The 19,684-nt window shown below is 40.2% G+C and overlaps 1 protein-coding gene across 1 annotated transcript in view; it reads right to left on the reverse strand.

The window, feature by feature from the left end:
- The window catches only part of LOC134754793 (uncharacterized), a 111,043-nt gene extending 92,282 nt beyond the window's left edge, over nt 1-18,761 (reverse strand). The window contains exon 1 of the mRNA XM_063691161.1: nt 18,686-18,761. The gene's annotated coding sequence lies outside the window, so the exon portion shown is untranslated. The remainder of the gene's footprint in view (nt 1-18,685) is intronic.
- Nucleotides 18,762-19,684: the final 923 nt, after the last annotated feature.

Consider the following 19,684-nt stretch of genomic DNA (forward strand, 5'->3'; position numbering starts at 1 on the left):
CAAGGGGACTTATGGAAACCCCAAGCTAGAGACGACAAAGAACTTGAGGTTGCCATACGTCCCCTTAAACTAGGACATGTCTCCGTTTGAAGCTTGGTGTCCCCGACATTAAGCAAATTGTCCCCGTCAATGCTCAGAATTGCTCAAGGGTTGCCATACGTCCCCGTTTGCAGCTTGGTGTCCCGGTGATACTCAACTGAGTAATATTTGCAACCCCCGTGTCGCTAAATCAAAAACGCAAAAAAAAACTATTGTCCCGGTCGCTACACTTAGGGGGGGACATTGGGGGGTAGTATGTGGGACTCGCTCCTCCCGTACATTCTCTGCTAACCAGAGGATGGGGAGGAGAATACCCACTAACATCCCCTGCGGCGTCACCCTCTCAGACGTTGTATGGGGGCATCATGGGCTCGCGCATTCATTCTTCCACCTGGCAACCCTAGTCTAGCTGCATGTAGCAACACCATGCAATCTCATAATCTTATTCTAATCTAGATCAACCCCGAGACTGCAAAGGAAACACTTGCCTAAAAACATCGACATCTGTAGCTGGTAAAAATGTATCAATTAAAATATTTTTCTCTGTATTTTTATTATTGCGTTAATTAATAATCGCGTTAGCATTACACGTCATATTTATATAATTTGAATGTGAATGCGTGGAATGTAGCTGTTGCTGCGTGTTCTATTCAAATGTAAGTCTGTGCTTGAAAACGTCACAGCCTATCAATTACGTCAACGTATGTGTGTCAATGACGCTACCGTTGTTGCCACAGCGTCATAGGACAGAGGGACTATTCCATGCAGATGGAAATTTACCATTCATTACCTCCTTTTTAGTCTTAAAATTAGCGATTGTTTTGTTTTTTTAATTTGTAACTTGCCGATGCCTGGCAAAAGATCCGAGACATAAAATACCTTTTTTCATAGAGGTTTATTTATATTGTGCTCATCTTGAGCCACTTTGTCACACTAATTATGCTGAGGCTGAGGCAGGACCATTTCATGGTAAACTATATACTTTTTGTTTTAAATGTACCTACTTTTTTGTAATATAATATATTTGTATGAAATGTAGTTCGGCCTGAATAACTGAATCTTATTCTTATTCAAATTATACCTAGTTAAAATTATCTAAATGTAAATTGTTTTTATAACAAAACTATCCGTAGAATAATTATTTCCGTGACAAAAACTATCCTATATCCACTATGTGGATCAATGACATGTCACAATCAGACAATATGACTTACTATCGTCGCTTAGTACATAACCCCATATCACAGTAGCTAGCATTAAGACGAAAGTGGAGGCCCCGCGCGAAATCGCCTTTTCATACAAACGTAGTCCTCATTTTCCTCTCTGGATATTAACATTATTGAAAATATTTTGACACCATTTGTTGTATATCAAATAATGTCTTGATAATGTCTTTCCATTTATGCACCTGATTTTTTTCGAATTTTTAATTATTATTAAGAGCTAGGAGCATTTAATTTTTTTTATGAAATCAGTTTTTCGCTCCTAATTTTGACAATAATCAAAAAATCGAAAAAAGTCAAACGTAGGGGCGTAGCTATAGTTAATATATGACAAATTATGTAAGAATATTTTCCATAATGTCAATATCTGGAGAGGAAAATGGGGACTACGTTAGTGTGGAGCGGGCGTTCCCTTTTCTCTTAAGAGTGCCTTTTTAGCATTAAGTGCAAACCTAACAGAGTCCCTCAAGTATCTGACCCCATCCTATTACAGAAGCTAGCATTTTTAGCATTAAGAACTATACTCATAACAGTACGCTTTGTCTTTTCGAAGCACATTTTAGCAAGTTTACAAACAGTGAACTTTCTGCAATATTTACTTTACAACACGCTATAGCTACGTGCGTACGCGCACCGGATCACGTTGACCCGTCATTTATAAACAATTTACAGAAATAAGGGGTCAAATACACCGGTGATCAGCTGATTGTGTTGTGTTGTAACAGTGATTCATCTGACATTGAGATGCACCGTGGCGTGTGAAAAAATAGTCAATGAATTTGAACTACTAGCTATTCATTAGCGTACACGCTTTGTTGTTGCGACTAGCTGTGTTTATGCTACAAATGCTACTTTTATATGTAGTTGGAAGAATAGGATTTGAAGTGTTTTCCAAACGATATCAGTAGACATGGTTCTAAGACCGATAAGGGCCAATACAAACGGACTGCAATTTGTATGGGAACTGCAGGTCGACTGTTCGCCAACTGCAACGTCGGCGTGCAGTCGGATTGCAGTTCGTCTGTACCGGCCCTAACACTAACCTTAAGAGTCACACGAACCCGCCACCAAAAAGCAACTTCCATACAATCAAAGTTACGCTCTCATTTGGTTTATGTCTATATATATATTTTTTTACTAAATGACATCATTGAGAATTGAGATATTATTCTGATGTCAGTGTGCCTACGAGTACGGTCGGATTGGTCTGACAGAAAACGGCGCAAAAATCGCATGCGATTTTAGATAATTGCTGGCTAAGTAGGAGCATCGAATTCAATTGATCGAACAAACGCTGCAATGTATTTAAAGCTATATTTAGGGTGTCCCCAGATATATCGACGCGGAATGGGCAAAACCCGATAAGAAAAAACCTTTGCGCAATAAGAGCGAAAAAGCCGTCGGCGCGTCTGCAGGCGCCGGCCGATGCGAGCCGAGCCGAACGATGACTTTTTTGCTCTTATTGCGCAGACATAAAGGTTTTTTCTTGTCGGGTTTTGCCGATTCCGCGTCGATATATCTGGCGAGACACTTAGAAGGTTCAAGAATTTACAAGCAATTTTTGATGCAGTATTTGATCGATCGACTGAATTCATTGTAGGTACTCCATAGTTACCTAGCAATGGGTGTAATGAAACTAACGAATATTGCAAGCAAGTTCTTAGGCCGTCTAAGTAGGTATATAGGGTATTCTCATACTAATCAAATCAGTTTCTTTTTTAGAACTGTCAAAACCATTTGCTAATATGGAATTTGGAATTACACAATGACGTCACCTACTTTTTTATTTATACTTCAATCGCATACGGGCTGAGTTAGTTGTCCCTCATCGCTGTCCTTGCGGGGTGGAGGTTGATAGTCGCGGTTACCACGGCCTTTCCTGCCGGAAGAGCGCTGGTCGGTTTTCCCGCCACGCCAGCCTTAATGATGTTATCCGCCGGGCCCTTGTCAGTGTGGACATGCCATCCGTGTTGGAGCCTCCCGGTCTTGTGCGCGACGACGGAAAGAGGCCCGACGGAATGACCCTTATTCCCTGGCGGATGGGACGGCCACTTATCTGGGATGCAACTTGTGTGGATACTCTGGCGCCGTCCCATTTAGCCGCTACTTCATTGAGGCCTGGCGGAGCGGCGGCAGCAGCTGAAGCTCTAAAGCGCCGCAAATATGCTGGACTATCGAGCAATCACTTATTTGCGGCGTTTGCGGTGGAGACTCTGGGACCTTGGGGTCAGGAGGCACTAAGTTTATTTAAAGATTTGAAGAAGATGCTCCTAGACACCACCAGAGATCCTAGAGCTGGCTCATTCCTTGGCCAAAGGATCGGAATTGCCATTCAGCGGGGGAATGTAGCCAGCATTATGGGCACCCTTCCGCAGGGATCAGATCTGGGGGACTTTTTTAGTTAGTTGTAATTTATTTTATAAGGTTTTAGTTTTATTTTAATTTAAGATTAGTTATTGTATTTTAAATGTAATTTGTATGTGATGTAATTGTTATTGTGGAAATTAAATTTATTCTTCAATCCGATTGAATTGATTAAATAGAAATTGTGTTTAAAAATAACTGCTATCTATATGTATATGTTTTTCTAATAATTATCTGGTGCTTTATTTCATGCATGGTGTGAAATAATTTGTTTTAAATACAGTGTAATACCCTATTACAGGTGATTATTAGTAACGTTTGCAGACGCCATAAAATGACCATATTTTGACATTGCATGCAAGTTCGAATTGGCGTCCTATATCTAATTAGCGCAAGAAATGAATTAGCGATGATCTGCCTAATGGGCTGTGAACACGCCCTTGTACTGTTGTTTCCGAGTAATTAACCAATTATTATTACTAATAGATTTTCTTGTGATGTATACAAATAAATGCTAGTCCGTTTTGTTGCCTTGTCTCTACTACTAAGGTTGTCTGGAAGAGAGCGTGATTTAGCGATAAAACCGCCTGTTTAGTATAGTTTAATTCATATACTTAATTTGTATGCCATATTTTTTTTTACATTGATGGGCAATAAATAATATTAGTATCGTATTGTATTGTATTTAATCTTAAATTCCTTTGTGAGAGATGAGTTTTATTAACCTTGTACCAACTATAAACTTGTCACTGAGAATCATAACTAAAACAACTTACACGCCACGCACGCACCAAACGTCCTCGCAGGGAAAGACGTGGGAACGTCGACGAAAACCAGCGAAGTGTCAGTATAACCGGACATAATTTCATGAAAATAGGATCGCTTACTATGACCTATATCATAGTTAGCGATTTGTCACTATAAGCGAAGTCATCTTATCCGACTTTGTCACAAAGAAAATTTATATGAAAACCAAACTTTGCACAGTAATACCTAAGCGGTTGATCACTATAAGCGGAGTCATAATAAACGGATTCCACTGTACTTACACATTTAAAATATTAACGTAATGGATATTTGTGTCGTTTCAGTATTTTTTATTTCCAAAATGGTGGTCCGCTAGGTCTACAACACATAGGGCCACTAGTTTATAAAAATGTGCTCACATTACGTGCCATCCTTCTCATGTGTTTTTTAACGGTTACACAATAGGGGCCTAGGGTTCAGTTGGGGCAAGGCCTAAGGCCAATTCGTGACATGGCTATTATAAAAAGAATAGTAAGTATTCAGTTGTTACAACTACCAGCTTACTTATTAAACAACAGGGCTATAACCGCGAAAAACGAAGTTCGCAAATTGCGGGCATCTTTCTATGTCACTCTAATTACGCATTCATTGGAGTAAACGTGAAAAATCCCCGCAATTGGCGAATTTCGGTTTTCTCGGCAGCCCCAGACACTTAGATTGAATTACGTAGTGGAAAAGTCCAACAAAGTCAACTAGAAGCCTGACTGGAGCTCAAAGAGCGGCTCCACTGTACAGTCGCCATCAGATATATCGGAGCGCCCAAGGCGCTCACAAATATCTGAACAGGCCTCTATTGTCAAGGCGTTAGTGTAAGGCCTGAGTTGGGGCCTAACGCTCGAGTTGGGCGTACAGCGGAGCGGAGCGTGCGGCGTGCATGTTAAACAAATGCAAACGTATGCGAGCGGCCTCCGTGCACGCTGCTCTAACCCCTTGGACGCTCGACGCCCCGCCGAACGCTCCGCTTCGAGCGTCCACTCAGGCCTTACACTTAAGCGAGGTTTAGACTAGCAAGAACTTGCATGCAATTTACGTTACATTGCGGTATCTGATCAAACTTTTGAATGCAGTTTACCTAAGTAGTCGGCAATGTTACGTAAATTGCATGCAAGTTCTTGCGAGTCTAAACCTCGCTTTAGAGTGCGTGTTCAGATATTTTTGAGCACCTCGGCCGCTCCGATATATCTGATGGCAGCTGTACTACGCGCAGCTTGACAACGACAAATATTGCAATGCCGCACAAGATGTTTGACATATAGATTTTTAATATTTTGATGTAACTATTGATCACATTTTTGCAGTTACAGCTAATAAATCTACATCGGCAGTCGTCGGACGGTGCCCGCATCCTCACAATCAGTGCTAGAACGTGACACACCAGCAAACATTCCCATCGCACAGGTGAATGCCTCAAGCGACCACTATATGTGTAGCCGCCGCGCCGTGCGACTCAAATATAAAGCTTCGATTTGAAAGTAAACTGATTATTATCTTCCAAAGGGTACTAGGGTTCTTGCCAAAACGGTAAACGGTGGAGGCTGATGAAAGAGTGATCTGAAAAATGAACATTAAAAAAGGTGGTTTAAATTTCTTCTTCTTCCAGTGCCATCTCCTACCGGAGGTCGGCTATCATGAGGGCTATAATAACTTTAGACGCAGCCGCGCGGAATAATGAACGTGTGCTCTGTTTGAACCATGTTCGGAGATCTTTGAGCCTTGGTTTAAATTTAGCTGCCTCTAATGAGGGCTATCGTTTTTTTGCTCACAGTTGGCGCCTCTGTTGATGGTGGTCCAAAAGACTAAAGAACAGCTGTCAGTCATTGAAGTCATTGAAGTGACAACTGACATTTGACATTTCGAACTATGGAAAAGACCACCATCTACACTAGCGCCCCTAGCGGCGAATTCATACGCGTTAGCCCTCATTGGCCGGCTCACGCTAGACCGGGTATGTCGTCAACCGGGAGCTGATAGATAATTTACTTGACAGGACACCTATTAACATTCTGGTACACCTAGTGACATGTATGCATGTATCGCTTAACTCCATTATAGTTTGATAATGGCACCACACACGTCTTACCAGTCAACATGGGGAAATAACTCAAAATTTGCATCAAATTACTTTACCACACTTGTGGTTAAATGCTACTTTCTCAACAGTTGCTGAAGAATAAAGAACGACTAACGCTAGACCGGGCCGGGCCCGGGCCGAGGCGTCCGACATGTCATTTTCTATGACGGCTGATCGGTTATCACGTGGTGCAAGCACCGGAAGCTCCGGCCCGGCCCCGGCCCGGTCTAGCGTGAGTCATCCTTAAAGAGTGCCTTACGAGCGGGTGTGGTGAAAAAGAAGGTTTAAAATCAGCCCAGCTACCTTTCAGACCGTTGTCTAAAGGTATGTTTTTTTGGATGTATACCGGTGCAGCAACCCCAACAGGGGGTAACAGGAAAAGCAGAAGAGAAGAACATACCGGTGCACATCAAAAAACACGCAGATATCGATGAAATGAAAACTTCCTACTTCAAAATCTTGAAGTCGGTTGTTACGAATCGCAATTATGCTAAATTGCTTGCCTTCGATCAGTAAGCATTGGGAACAGTAGACCAAATAAACCCAGTCTGCCTTGTCTCCAAAACGACTTAACCGTCAACTATCTCGAACTAAAATCCACCCATTTACCTGTAGAACCCATCAAGGTTAACAACAGACGTCCTTAAAGCAATTCCATAGAGTGTATATTAGAAGCCCCGGCTAAGTCGGCTACATCGTATACGGGTCCCCACGGGATTTCACTTCACTTTTGGGTGGTAGCCAAACTGCCATAGAGTGTATATTTGCTTGAGCCCCGGTTAATTCGGCTACATCGTATACGGGTCCACACGGGATTTCACTTCTTTTGGGTGGTAGCCAAACTGCCATTTGGAATTGTGCATTCTCATTGCGCAAGCGCCAAGAAACCTATTCGAACAAACCTCTAGCGGCCCACAGTCCTTGTAATAGTACAAATTACCTCCAATTTGAATCTTGATTAAATGGATCAGAAGTGCTTTTGTTTTTACGCATTAATCTGCCAGTGACCTTGGAGTTTCCTTCGAAGTAAAAAGCCATTTCGTCACACTACGTGTGACGTACTGGCATCGGATCTATGATGGTTTTTGCGGCAAAAAAGGCTGTTGGAATTCCCATGACAATGTTGAATGTTATAAGTAAGTTAATAAAAAGAGATTGAAGACAATGACAATGTACAGTGACCTGCAATAATATGTTACTCTTTGAAGGCCACAAAAATATGTAACACGCTCTTATGACTCTACTAATAAGGTCGTGTCAGATATTTTTGCGGCCTTCGTTGGTTAACATTATATTGTTGCTAGTGACTGTACATATATTCGTTATTATATCTTCTTGAGATATTTTGTGACAAAAGAAAATCGTACCTACCTAAGTAGGGGAGACCGAGGTGAGTTGTGAAAGAGGTAAGTAGTGACATCGTCAATTATTTGGAATCTATTAACTAATAACGAGCTCGCAATAGCGCGCGTTTGTTAGTTCAAGTTACTAGCTAACAAACGCGTCGACAATGTCACAACTCTCCTCTGTCACAACTCACTTCGGTCTCCCCTACTGTTAAATAAATTAAATAAATAAATATAATAGGATATTATTACACAAATTGACTAAGTCCCACAGCAAGCTCAATAAGGCTGGTATCTACCTACCTAGAGCCTACCTACCTAACTACTTAGAGAACGATATAGTATAATATATAAATATTAATAAATACATAGAAAGCATCCATGTTTCAGAAACAAACATTCGTGCTCATTCATCAGCATCGCACAAATAAATGCCCTTACCAGGATTGAACCCTACACTGGATCACTGCTTTTGGTGCAAATAGCCGTCTGGCTAAATTGCGGAAATCTACTGTAGTTTGTAGGGTAAATCTGGAGATTTAAAAGGTCCCCAATGAAAAAATACTAATAAGATTTGAAGGTGTAAAGGCTCTCCAAGCGTATAAATAGTTACCCTATACGCAGGGGCGTAGCTAGAGGATATGGCGCCCGGGGCAGTCACCAAATTTGCGCCCCCCGATGACTGACAAAAGTTTCCCTGCTGCTGCCTTTTGCCCATTTTGGCGCCCCCCCTTGGATGGCGCCCGGGGCACGTGCCCCCTCCCTTACCTAAATAAAAAGTCAATCCAACATGTAAGAGAGTCATTTGCCTGCGATCGAACAGTATGATTTTGAAAATAATTTTTGTATATGGTGAAGATTGCGGGTGCCTAAATACTTTTGAGCGGTAATGTAGATGTAGAAGATGCTCGGAATTCTCAACCCGACCCATAGCCGCGCCAGCTGAGCGACCTATTTGCATCAATCAAGTGTAATTAGCAGTGAATCACTTGGCTTACTTAACCATTCAATCTCCATCCGTTAGGCTAGGTTAGTTACTGTCTTAGCTTTTTACAATCCGAGTATCACCCTTAACTAAACCAATTTTCGAGAGGTTGGCATTTTCTCTATACAAACTTTGGTTCATATTATTAGGTACTTTAATATTTCAATCATCATCATCATCAATATCATCATTCAATACAAAATCTATTATTATTTTCAATGGAATGATACAATTTGTGCGAGTATTTTTTAAGAAATCGTTAGGTAAATCACATTTTAAGTTTTTACCCTATTCACCCCCCCTGGTTGACGGAATTACAATTTTGAAGCGATCTCTAAGTACAGTCGCCATCAGATATCTTAATTGTGAATGGTACGGGCATCCCAAAACCGTCGAAATAAGTAAACAATAGCATTAATTACACGCACTATAGCACAAGGCTGCAGCATTGGCCTTGGCGATTTGTACTACCCCGGTCTTAGATAATTTGTATGCTTTGGTTCCGCGTTTTGCCGAAGTTGGCCTGACTGAGACTATTTACACAGCCTATATAGCTGCCAAGATTTGTTGCTAGGGACTCACGGCATACGGCGTGGAAATCTTTTGACTATTTAAATGAGCACGACACGTGTTGACCATTTTATGTAAATTTGTACAGTCAAAATTTTTTGCGCGATTTCGTGGTTGGTCCTATAGTAAACGTTGCTCAGTATAATCCCAAAACCTCCCTGGCAACGGGAATGCACTTATTTTTTTGCCACCGTGTATATCGTGTACCCACAACACCAGCCCTATTGAGCTTACTGAGGGACCAGCGGTGGCAGCATGGTTGCATTTTTATCACCTGTCACTATGCCTGTCACTTTCGCACTTACATATTTGTTAGAACGTGACAGGCATGGTGACAGGCGATAAAAATGCGACCGTGCTCAGCCCGCAGGTCGATTTGTGTAAGATTGTTCCTAATATTTTCCGCTATTATTCATGCCGACTGTACCTACGGATACTTGAGATCATCACCGTAATAGTTGGAACAAATATTTTATTATATTATTAATGTATTGTTTTAAACTGCAAACTGGCCATATAATTATTTAACTATCCATTTATTAGTAAAATAATTCCACGTCAACTAGTAATAAACTCAAGACAGGCCAATTTGAACGTACACTGAAATCAGAATGATATTTGAATCATGTTAGTGAGTGAGGAGTTAGTGGCCGAACCCAATATCATCAGCGAAACGAAAGTCCACAGACTTCGCTGGTTTGGTCACTGGTCACCTACTCAGAATGGGAGAGGATCGGGCTGTCAAGAGAGCGTTCTTGGGACGACCGACTGATAGCCGTCCGGGTTGGAGCGAACACAGCGATCCGTCCTTTCGTTCCCACCTATGGCCGGCGCTCGCCGCTGCCGCCGCCGCGCGATGTCGTGGCCGGGCCGTTAGCCGTCTATGTTGGTTCGTTCTTCGGACGACCGACTGATAGCCGTCCGGTGGGTCGGCCCAGGTATCATTGGGAAGACAGTGTGACGGAGAATCTGCTTCAGCTTCGCGTCAGTAACTGGCAGGAAGTTGCGCAGGATCGGGACAGATGGCACGCTCTCGTTTCGGAGGCCAAGATTCTCTTTGGATCACTGAGCCAAAATAGTCAGTTAGTTATTTAGTTATCGTCTCGCCCTCACCAATACATTATACGGACAAGTACGAGCGAAATAGAATGACATCAGTTAGATGTCATTCTGATATTAGTGTACGTTGGAATTGGCCTGCGAGTCAAAACAATTAGTAAATATCTATTTATATTTTACGTGGCTAATAAACATGGCCATTATTTACCGAAACAAAAGTTAATAATCGTGTATAATTGTACCGTGAAATGACTCGTCACGAGTGTGCTTTATATAGCCGCCATTTCAATAAATGTATTAGTTGTCACGTATCTGCAAAATAATATAAACTGTGTGAGAGACTAAATAAATATCAATTTTCAATAATACGAAATGGTAGAGTAGGAAATAATTAAAATTTAAGACTTTTTTAATTGACTGATCTGATGAAGAATCGAACCTTCGGATCTTAAAACATATATTTTATTAGGTATACAATTTTACAGCAAATAAGGGCGCCCGCTAGCTAGTGCAGTTGCCCAGGAGCGGGTGAGCGGGTTAACGAAAAATAGTATGAGCAAACGCTAACTGACGCGGACGCGTGCTACGTATTTACCTACAATGGCACCCGCGTGCGGGCGCCGTTCCGCGCACCCGCGCCAGGTAGCGTACATTTTTTTAAAACACGACAGATTACATAAATATATTCCCAATATATTCGAAAACGTATCCACCTATTTAGAATTCGAAATCAGTTGCGTATTACTACTAGTACTGGTGTTTTTGGTAAATCTACTAAAAATAAAAAGTTTAAAGCCCAACAAACAATCAAATTAATTCTCGAGTTGCAGTTTTCCGACAAAAATCCCATTCCATTTTACACTACACGGTCCAAGGTTTTCAAATAATTTCTCCGTGCACGAGAATTCCATGGTCCCACCATACCGAATAAATTGCCTACTAGAACATTGATACACAGTGTGCACTTTTATGGCCATATGTGCCCAGTGGGCCGCGGGCGATTCCTGGGGAAAAAACGCAAATGCAACAAAAAAAACCGCACAGTTGGCTGCTCAGTAACGGGGGCTTACACAGGTGTGAATAAATTGCCCAGTGCTTTACTTAAAGCGAAAAAACTTGCTGGTTATTGGTTTTAACTGTTTATTTTATTAACAGTAATTTCTCTGGCATGCTGTTGTAGCACTGTGAGGTAACTTTAGAAACGTTGTAAGAGCCCTTTGGATTCGTTCTTAAACCAGTAAAGTATTTTTCTCAAAAATGGACGGCAAAGTCGACGTTGCCGGATAAAAAGTTGGTCGCGAAGTGCGTTGTTTATGGTCAGTCAAAAAATTAAAAAGTTAAAAACATTGCAGTCTTGATTTCGGGACTGCAATGTTGCATACAAATTCCATTATTTGTCGAGTTCCAAACTTTTTAAAAGTTGAAGTAGCCATATCAAATGAAGGCATAGGTCCATTAAACAGCCAAACAGATGATCAGTACTTATTATTATAATGTTGGTACCGCGACTATTTAGGTGTCTCAAATAGGTTGGCGTATTTTCAGCAGAAAAATACACTTCTATTTTTAATTTAAAAAAATAAAACGGCGGCAAAGCAAATCTTTTACTTTTTTCTGTAAAAATATATACATAAAAACGTTGCTTCTCTAAAATATTTCTATTAAAGTTGTATTTATTGCGCCATTTTTGAGAAAAGCACTATATATGACTCGGTTGGAAGGCTACTTGCTGGCTTCGGATTCAATTAAACGGACTCCCAAGGTCGTCCGTTTAAAACGAATCCTCAGCCAGCAAGTAGCTACTTCCGAGCCTCGACAATAATGTACTATTTTATCCGGCGTGATTTCTTACAAATCAAAATATTTAATAAAATAATTTGATTTGTTACCAAAGTTGTATTTATGGCAGGACCATCTCTCTGGCAATATCAGTTCATTAACATGGCGTATTGGTAAGTTTTGCGATAAAACGGAGTGCTTCGCGCTCAGTTGAAATATGCGACTAGGATTGTACGAAAAAATAATATAAATAATTCAGCTTATATACATCATACTGCTGCACTATGTGCGAGAAGGCCTATAAGGCTACAGTCTTCACGCTGGTTCAATGCAGATTGGAGCCTTTACATACATCTTTGAATTTCTTTGCTGATGGATACAGTATGTTTTCCTTCACTAAAAAGCTAATGGTAAATATAAAACGATATGCGTCACATAGATAAGTTCCGAAAAACTCATTAGTACGACCCCACAACCCACAACCTACAGATTGAAAGTCGGAAGTCATATTCATCGGGCCACCAGCGCTTTATATGGTAGGAGAGCCCAAGAGGGGATTTTTGTAGTTAGTCGAGCCGGTCGAGCGTGCCAGATATTTATATGAGCGGTATCTTGCGTGGACGCTATCTTAACCACTTTTACGGCCCGGCCACATCGCGCGGCGGCGGCAGCGGCGAGCGGCGGCCATAGGTTGGAGCGAGACACAGCGATCGGACCATTCCCACCTATGGCCGGCTCTCGCCGCTGCCGCCGCCGCGTAATGTCGTGGCCGGGCCGTTAGCCGTCTATGTTGGTCCATTCTTGGGAGGACCGACTGGTAGGCCCAGGTATCGTTGGGAAGACAGTGTGACGGCGAATCTGCTTCAGCTTCGCCTCAGTAACTGGTAGGAAGTTGCGCAGGATCGGAACAGATGGTACGCTCTCGTTTCGTAGGCCAAGATTCTCTTTGGATCACTGAGCCAAAATAGTTAGTTAGTTGTTGGTCCGTTGTTTGGTGGGGGGTTGGTTGGCACTTGGGCAGTAAAACAAATCGTTAAGCAGATTGTGGATTTGGTTAGTTTGGCCCACGTTGATGATATAATTGTGCTAATACTTAGTCTACAAATTTTTTGTACGCATTATCTTAATCTGACGGATAGTGTGTTTCGAACTTGTAACAGGATATGGAATAACCACAACATATACCTTACTAATCACTTACTAATAAAAGAATTACCCACAGACATCGTGTTCCATTAAATCAGTTCCGGGTCCACGCCGAATAATTGAGGTGTGGCTACCGTCTTAAGGTCCGGTTGGGTACGGGAAAACCTAGGTACTGTACGTGAATACAAATGCCACATTTTATTGACGACCGGTCTGGCCTAGTGGGTAGTGACCCTGGTTCGAATCCCGGTAAGGACATCTATTTGTGTGATGAACACAAATGTTTGTTCGTGAGTCATGGGTGTTTTCTATGTATATATGTGGCCTAAAAAAAGTGCATTCCCGTTGCCAGGGAGGTTTTGGGATTATATTGAGCAACTTTTACTATGGGACCAACCGCAAAATCGCGAAAAAAAATTACCCTCCATAGAAAATGGACCAGCTAAAATGTATGAAACAGCCTAATTTTTTTTCGCGATTTTAGGGTTGGTCCCGTAGTAGTTAAATCAGTATAATCCCAAAACCTCCCTGGCAACGGGAATGCACACACTCTGGCCTATTCATCATTTAAAAAAAAAGCCACAATAGCACAATCGGATTAGGACTAACCTCTAAATCCTTAGAACAGTCCTGAAATTTGGTATGTATCAAATACATATGTATTAAAGGTCTCTTAATAAGCTTTAATGTTGGCTTACACCATATTTTCACTCTAAATATACGTCATTTAGAGTAAAACGCTAATTTTTCCAGGATGGTACACATTTTCCAAGATGGCTGCTATTCTTCGAGGTCCCCAAATGTCAAATAGTGTAGACATGAAAAAGTAAAGGACACGTAGATACGAGTAGTAGGTAGGCAATGGCAAGCGGTGATTCAGAACATAATATAATGTATCTTTAAATTAATTATAACTATCGAGTCATTTTAACTGCTTCCGCATTTTTCATACAAAATTCGTAAACCCACCAGTCAGGTTCCATAAGTTATGTTACTGTGATGTCTTAAAATGTGTATCGAAACTGTATCTTATGCTTCAGATAAAAGGTTCAAAATGCGTCATGGACTTGTCTAACCCAAGGATACCGTGTCGTAGTTCCTTGATGAAATCCGTGTGACAAGATTTAGATTTAAAAGAGGTATTTCTATCTAACCGCAGATCCGGTAGAGTCGCCATCAGATATATCGGAGCGGCGAATGTGCTCAAAAATATCTGAACATGCATTTTAACGTATAAAGGCTTCGTTCAGATATTTGTGAACACAATTTATTTATTTTTTTCGAGCATTTAGCGATAATACTAAACATATATTGTACATTAACACACATTGTACTATGTACGATTTTATTTAAATATGTATAAAGCGGTTGAAACAAATCAGATTAATTTAGTAATAAATACAGATAAAAAAATGACGAAGCATGTTGCTGATTTGCTTTGTAGCCACCTGACGAAGCCTGCGTTGCGGATAAAAAAAAAACAGACATTATATATATATATATATATATATATATGATTTTTACTGCACTTTTTTTTATACTACGTCGGTGGCAAACAAGCATACGGCCCGCCTGATGTTAAGCAGTCTCCGTAGCCTATGTACGCCTGCAACTCCAGAGGAGTTACATGCGCTTTGCCGACCCTAACACTCCTCTCCCTCGAGCTCTGGCAACCTTACTCACCGGCAGGAACACAACACTATTAGTAGGGTTTTCAAAATAAAAATAAACATGCAAAATTGTAAATAACACACTTCCTTTTCCGTCACTCGGACAAAATAGGATCCGTCTGACCCTTTACACGTACTGTACAATACATTATACCAAAGATAGATATAACTTCGTAATAGATGGATACAGTCTAAGGAAAAAACGTGCCTCGAAAATCAAGAAAATTTGATTCTTGTTCAGAGGGCGCTACTAGTTTTGGCCTACAGTCGTATAGATGGCGTTGACGGTTTCGTTTGTTATTTAACAATTTTTACGCATATCAGTGAAAGAACATGGGTCAAAATCATATAAATAATTAATGCAAATAAAAAAAATCATTTATCCATATTTAAATACATTTTATCGTATTTTTATAAATCTTCATTTTTAGTTTTAAAGTGTGTCGATAGATGGCAGTGAATTTACTGTGGTTACAAAATTTACTATGACAGTACCGCTCTAGTATAAGTTACTCTATGATTATACGATACAGTAGTATTATGTGATCTGTGAGGAGGGAAAGTACCTTAAAACCTTGAGTTAACTCATTTTGCTCAAAGGAAACATTCATCATCAAAGATTTTTTGAAATTCGCTTGTTTCACTCGGTAATAAAACCAACTAAAAATAAAAAAAATAAACACGCTATTCTATTCTATTATTCGATACAGTTAATGTTAATGATAACATTTATCCAAGAAACATTAGGCCTTACACCATTAGGCCACCTGGAAGGGAAGGCTGATCTGGCATTAAAAAAACTCGGTGTGCTCAATAAAGCACGGCGATACTTTACTCCGGGGCAAAGACTGCTGCTATATAAATCGCAATTCAGACCCCATATGGAGTACTGCTGTCACCTTTGGGCAGGAGCACCTAGATGCCAGCTTGGACCCTTCGACTCAGTCCAAAGGCGCGCTGTACGAATCGTCGATGATCCCAAACTCACAAGCGGTATTGAACCTTTAAGTCTAAGGAGAGACTTCGCCTCGCTTATGCGTGTTCTACCGCTTGTACAATGGGCTGTGCTCTAAAGAACTGTTTGACATGATGCCAACGGCCGCTTTCTATCACCGCACCGCTCGCCGTCGGCAGGGCGTTCATCCTCACACCCTAGCACCTAAATGGTCGCGTACTGTGCGGTTTAAGAGGAATTTCCTCCCGCGTACGCTTCGGCTGTGGAATGAGCTCCCTGCCGAGGTTTTCCCGGGGCGGGGAGGGGGTTCTTCAAAAAAGGAGTGTACAGGTTTTTAAAGGGTCGGCAACGCGCGTTTAATATCTCTGGTGTTGCAGGGGTCCATAGGCTAATAGTAACTGCTTACCATCAGGCGGGCCGTATGCTTGATTGCCACCGACGTGGTATAAAAAAAACACTCGTCTCTGCTTAGTTTGGGGCTAGGTCGATCTGTAAGATTGTCTAGACTCATATTGACCGGGATATAGACCGTGACTTCTGTATTTTTTATGAGCTCCCGATATTTCGACGCAGTTAAATGCATCTTGTTCACGGGTGACAGAATATTAGTCTAGTGAAACTAATCGTGAATCATTCAAAACTCTTATTGTAAGATTGTCCTCAAAATTTTCCTTATTTACTTAGGTATTTAAAAAAAATGTCAGTAACTATAACAAGAGTTGTTAAGCTCGCGAGATGTTCTTATAATTAATGATCTGAATACGCTAATAATATATTACATACGCTAATAATAAATTAATGATGTGTCCCGCCGAGTTTGTTGCCGGTCCCATATTGGGATACCCTCCTACAATTTAGGAGGGAATTAAATCTTCTCAGGTCCGTGGTGTAGGGTTGGAGCCGGCGTAGTTTTTTTTTTTTTTTATCGCGTATATATATATCTTGAATATGAATATATATATATATATATATATATATATTTTATGTGATAGTCAGCAAACGAGCAGACGAGCCGCCTCGGGAAGCAGTCATCGTCGCCCATGGACATAAGCAACATCACAGGAGCCACTTAAGCATTGCCGACCCTTGAGAACCCTAAATACCCGCTTCTTGAAGAATCCCATGTAGCACAAAGGAAATACCTCAGGAGGCAATGTATGTTCTTGGTGATACAAGTCTGTACTCATGAACACCATACGTTTTAATGGCGTCCAGTAGTAGCCTTACCATTATAGTATGAATTTTCTCAAATTATTTTTACGCCTAACACCCTAATCTGTTAAACAAAGCCATTGTTTCTTTTATGCGAGCGGTCGGTCGGCCATCGCGTGGCACGCGCTCAGACACAATGGCCGACCGCTCGCACAAAAGAAACAATGGCTTTTGTTTAACAGATTAGGGTCTTGGCGTAAAAATCATTTGAGAAAATTCATACTACTGCCTTGTCAGTGTCAAACTGACAGTTGCGTAACTTACTTGCTATACTGCTCGCACTTATATGCCAGTACGAGCGAGATGCATTGAAAGTTAATTACGCAGACTTAGCGAATATGTCAGTGTCAAAGTCGTGGTAGCTGTATAGATGAGTCAAAATCTAAACAAACAGGTAAGTACAGTCGAAGGCAAAAATATCGATCCAGACAAATGGTTCAAAACTTTGTGAACACGACTTTATTGTCTAAAGTGTAAGAGCGTACACATATTTTTGAAACTAAGAATGTATATATATTTATGCCCTTGACTGTACCTAAATTTAATAACAGTCTCTAAACATAATGTAGACCTCGGCTGTCATATTGTCGGCTTATGTACCTACTTTAATGTTATTTTTTTGTTTTTTGACATAGATTCTACGATATAAATTAAAAACAGAAATAAAAGCTTTTTTTGGCTTAGGGATGGCCAGAGGGCGCCATAAGCCTTCAGTAAGAAATGCATATATGTACTTGGTACAATTCGACCTATGAAATCGGATCCATTATCAGTAAGCCTTATCAGTAAGGCTTTCATGCAGGTACATAATTATACATATAGACTAAGACTAAGTCTAAACTAAACTTAGTGAAATTAAGCCGATTTTTGTAAGAATGTCCTTTGTACAGTCGAAGGCAAAAATATCGATCCAGACAAATGGCTCAAAAATATGTGAACTCGACTTTATTGTCTAAGTTGTAAGAGCGTACACATATTTTTGAAACTTTGGGAATGTATGTATATTTTATGTCCTAGACTGTATTTATTAATTTTATATTTTATTTGCTATTAGAGGCAAACATAGATTTAAAAAAGATCACTTATGTGGACAAAACAGTAAAAATAAATATCTCATTTAATTTTTTGATGTCTACAGGAAAGAACTGTCTACGCGAACGATTTAAGCATAGGTACTATAAATAAAATTTATAGGACCCTGTAGTACTTTTTTTCTTGTATTTTATGTACTTAACAGAATATTTACCGAAATACCTTAAAGGTTTGCAATACAATTTTGCGGTCTAACCGAATGCATACGCTAAAGACCGGTCAAGGCGACACTAACGTTAGGCAACGCAAACCGGATCACGCTTGACACAACTTATAACTAAATCTATGCACAACTTACATCACTTAAAAATCAACATTATTTATGTTAATAACAAAAGTGAGAGTAGAAAAACAAGTAAAAACTTACATTTATTTCGAGAAATCCTTTTAAAAACACTGCACCATTATTTATAAACACACAAAAAATATATTTTTTTTTAAAGTTCATAAACACCACTGGCAGGCAAGAATTTAAAAAATTAAATTATTTTTTTAAATGTTATTCAACACTGGCTGTTTTTTTAACCGGTGTTCGATTTTCGAACGGTACGGCCGCGGACGCCGCACGTGGTAGGTGGACGGTAAATGGGCATAGGTAACACCTGTGGCATCTTAAGTTAATGCACGATAGTGCGGCCGCGCACTTGCGATCGCAATTGGCATTTAGCTTTTGACGAGCATCCTGGTTTTATGGTCGGACGGGCATGGAGGACTTTTTTAGCGTCTGTGTTTTAATTTATTATCATGCTTTACGATCTTTCTGGTTTAACTTTTTGGTTGCTTTACTTTGTGAATTATTAAATTACCTAGTTTAAAAGGTAATGTCTTGAAAGTGACATTGTTTAATTTTTTTTTACATTTAATTATTAGTACTAAATATGTATATGCCCCAATGAAATACTGTAATCTATCTATGCGCAATATGCGCTTGTGATACATTTTAGTTACTCTCCTAAATATAATGAATTATGTATGTACAATCAAGGTATTATATATAGACACGGACAAAGTGTCAAACATATGTATACAAAAAACAACAAAAAATACACACACAAATAATACAAAAGGTAATCACGGTCTATATCCCGGTCAATATAAGTCTATATGTATACAAGACCTTATTGCCCATACTTTAAGGTTGTGTCTACCTACATATATTTGGCAGTTTGTCCGTGTCGATATTTAATACCTTGACTGTACCATACATTGTATTAGTAGACTGAGCTAAAAATATAATCATACCTAATGTATGTACAATGCTGATTCTAGATTAAGATCTAGATAATAACATGCTCGTGATCACGCACCAACGGTTTTACGAAGTCATAAGAAATGCATGGCATAATAACGACTATGCGTCATAAAA

This window comes from Cydia strobilella, chromosome 2, assembly GCF_947568885.1.
Source record: "Cydia strobilella chromosome 2, ilCydStro3.1, whole genome shotgun sequence".
Lineage (NCBI taxonomy): Eukaryota > Metazoa > Arthropoda > Insecta > Lepidoptera > Tortricidae > Cydia > Cydia strobilella.